Here is a 4,170-nt window from a genome sequence, read left to right as displayed (position 1 = left end):
AGATTCTTAACATATTAGACAAGGAGTCAACATCAAAATATAAGTCCAACATGGTAGGTATGACTTCATTACAACTAAGTATTACAGAGTATGAATGGATCATTAACTTTGGTGCTTCACAATACATCACACATCGTAGAGAGGCATTAACTAATCACAAAGCAGTAAAGGATTAAAATTGCAATAAAGTGTAGGTTCCAATAGGAGACAAAATACAGATAGAAGGAACATGATCTGTAGAGATTTTAGAAAACATTATTCTGAAGGATGTTTTTCATGTGATAGATTTCAAATTCAACTTACTATCTGTGTCTAAGTTGACAAATACACTTAATTTTTGTGTGTTTTTCTACTTTGACTTATGGGTATTGCAGTCACGCTTCAATGGGAAGGTGATTGGGATTGGTATAGAGTCTAGTGGCCTCTATATCTTGAAGAATAAAGTTGTAGTTGTAGCTGGAATAGTTTCAAAGAATAAGGAGGATTCAAGGTTATGGAATATTTGATTAGGACATACTTCATTGAAGACTATGAAGCATATTCCATCATTGCAGAATATAGTAGAGGATGTTGTTCAAGAATATTGCATGATATGCCCTTTGGCAAAATAGTGCAGGTTAAAATATCCAGTTAGAATGACTAAATTTAGTAGAGTTTTAGAACTAGTTCACATAGATGTATGGGGTCCTTACAAACATCTTACTCATGACAAAAACGTTCTTTTGTCACAATAGTTGATGATTTCAGTAGATGTACTTGGGTTTGTTTGTTGTAGTCTAAAGTAGAAGTTGTGGTGATGATGAAAGATTTCATTTCAATGATGTGTAACCAGTTTGATACTACAATAAGGGTGCCTAGATCTGACAATAGATCTGAGTTTTTCAATAACCAGTTTGTAAAACTTAAGTAAAAATGGCATTATTCATCAAAGTAGTTGTCCTTACACACCCCAACAAATAGGGGGTAGATATAAAGCATACACATATACTTGAAATGGGTACAACATTAAACACCCAATCTAAGGTACTAGATAAATTTTGGGGTGAATGTATTAAAATTGTTGTTTATTTGATAAATAAATCTCCATTTGAGTTATTACATGAAAAACTGCCTATCCTAGATCATCTTAGGCTATTTGGTTGTTTGTGTTTTACCATTGTTTTGCCTAAAGGAACAAAGTTTGAGGCTAGATCAAAGACTGTAGTTTTGATTTGTTATTCTGATACATAAAATGGATGCAGATTATTTTATTTGAAGAACAAAAATTTCTTTGTGAGTAGAGATGCAGTGTTCAGAGAACACATCTTCTCTTTTAGTCATGCATATAAAAAAAGTTGCACCTATTTTGTGTCCGATTGCCTCTCTAATAGAATATTTGATTGAAGTTGATTATTCCTCACTAAGTTCTAGTACATCATCATCGGATTCCATGGAACCTGTTGCTCCTGTAGATGTCATTCTTATGAGCTCTAAGTCCTGCAATGATTCAGCTCCAGCTTCGCCTGTGAGGAAAATTGGGAAAACTGTTATGCCTCCTATCTGGATCAAATACCATGTGGTTCTTTCCATGTCCAGTATTTACTCTATCATAGATCATGTATCATATGATAATTTTCACTATTATATCATCCCTATTTAGGGCCTTTTAGCTACACTTTAACAAGAATCTTATCAAGAAGCTTTAAGGGAAGACAGATGGATATATGCTATGAATTAGGAAATACAGCTCTAAAAGATAATCACCCTTGGGAAATAGTAGATCTTCCATTAGGTTAGAAATCTATTGGTTCTAAGTGGGTCTATAAGATCAAGTACAAGGCATCAGGTGAAGTGGAAAGATATAAAGCAAGGTTGGCAGCCAAGGGTTACAACTAGAAGAAGGGGTTAGACTATCATGATACTTTCTCTCTAGTGGATAAGATGGTCACTATGAGAAATGTGATCAGTATAGCAGATTCTCAAGGCTGGACAATGTTTTAAATAGATGTTAATAATGCTTTCATTCAAGGTGGCCTTTATAAAGAGGTTTACATGTGTTTGCCTCTTCTTTTGTTGTTCAGGGGGAGAATAAGGTATGCAAGCTCCTTAAGTCTCTTTATAGACATAAGCAAGCTTTCAGACAATGGAACATCAAACTCTCTAAGGTATTGTTGAGTGTTGGATATAGCTAAAATATTCAAGATCATTCACATTTTATTTTGAAGAAAGGTGGAACTATGGTGATTATTCTGGTTTATATAGATTATCTTTTAACCACTAGAAATGATGAAGCCATGATTCAAGGAGCCAAAGAAACTCTACAATCATATTTTAAAATGAAGGATTTGGGTAATTTGAGATATTTCCTGGTAATTAAAGTATTAAGGTCCAAAGAAGGAATTTAGTTGAGTCAAAGAAAGTATATTCTGAAATTGATATCTGATATTGGGCTTAGTGGTGGTAAGACAGTTTGCACTCTTTTAGTATTCAACACCAAATTAACTTCTAAAGAATATGATCAGAAACTTGGAGTTAATGATGAACTTGAGTTGGAGGATGTTACAAGTTATCAGCAACCTGTTGGAAAATTATTGTATTTAACTACTACAAGACATGATATATGCTTTGGAGTACAGGTCTTAAGCCAAATTATGCAACATTCTAAGGTGTCACACTGGGAGGTTGCTTTGAGAATGGTTAGATATCTAAGGAGAACATCTGGTTTAGGGATCATGTTCACAAAAGGTAACATTATAAAGGTCATAACTTAGTGTGATATGGATAGGGATTCTTGCCCAAACACAAGAAGATCAATCACTGGTATGCTATAAATATGGGAGAGTTTTTAGTGTCTTTGTAGTCCAAGAAATAATAGAAAATCAGTAGAAGTTCAGCTAAATTAAAGTACATAAGCATGACAGTAGTAGTTGCAGAGCTTATAAGGCTAACTAGATTTCTATAAGATCTTGGAATAGAAGTGGAGAGGCCTATAACAGTGTACAGTGACCCAGCTATGCAGATAGCTAAAAATCAAATTTACTAGGAGAGATTAAAGCACATAGAAATCGATTGTCATTTCATCAGAGAAAAGGTGAAAACAGAGATGATCAAACCTATTGAACGCCCCGAAATCGGGTCCCGAGATGTCACACGGTGCTTAGGATCACAAGTGACCCCAAGTTAACCCTTCTACTGGCATAACTCATAACCAACTAAACAAAAAGTATAAATCTATACAAATCTGCATAAAATAACTCTTTTCTGAATATGATAGATACAAAACTGAATTTACAAGATTACAACTCTACTTTTACAACCAAAACTGAAACGGAATACATCAACTTCTACTGACTGTCTATAAAGCCTCTACTAGTACTGACTGTAGGTAGCCGGGTCATGACTCCCGACTAACCCCACTCAATGCGACTGAATAAAGAAAATACAACACTTCTCAAACTATATAACTAACTCAAGCCCTTGAATCAAAAGGACTCATCACCTGCTGACTGGATGCCGCGAACTGACTGGATCTGAAGATGTACACTATACCTTGTACCTACATTTTGAGAAAATATAGCCCACATACGAATATGTGGGTCAGTACCATGGAAACATACCGAGCATATAGGGGTGCAATGCATATAATAAATAATGTCTTAATTTCATTACAGTTTATAAAATTATGCATGCTGATATAAATGACTCACTTAGCTCGAATTAAAATCATCATAATCATAAGAGAGTAAAATATCTCGAGTAAAACATCTGATTCATCATAATAAATCTCAATTCACTTCCATCTCGATTCCAAATCATCAAAGCAATCAAATCTCATAACAATTCTCTCTGGAATATATGTTCATTAAATCTTTTGAAAACAATGACTTTCTCAAACTCAGTCTTTCAAACAAATATGTTTTCATCTCAGATAGAAGAATAAGACTTTTCATATTAGATAGGAGAATACAAACACACATATTGGGATATCTCATAACCGACATAAACCATGTGAGATAAATGGAGTCCAACGTATAAACAACGTTGGGGAGAGCCATCCTATCCTTGCCATCGGAGTAGGACTATAAGTATCAAATCCAAAAACTAGTGATCACTATATATAATCAGCCTCAATTCCGGCTCCTACCGGGGCGCGTAGTTCTATGGAAGTACCAACACAGCTATACCTCCCAC

This window comes from Capsicum annuum, chromosome 7 (assembly GCF_002878395.1).
Source record: "Capsicum annuum cultivar UCD-10X-F1 chromosome 7, UCD10Xv1.1, whole genome shotgun sequence".
Taxonomy (NCBI): Eukaryota; Viridiplantae; Streptophyta; class Magnoliopsida; order Solanales; family Solanaceae; genus Capsicum; species Capsicum annuum.
The sequence above is the reverse complement of the archived record's forward strand: the minus strand, read 5'-3'. Positions refer to the sequence as shown.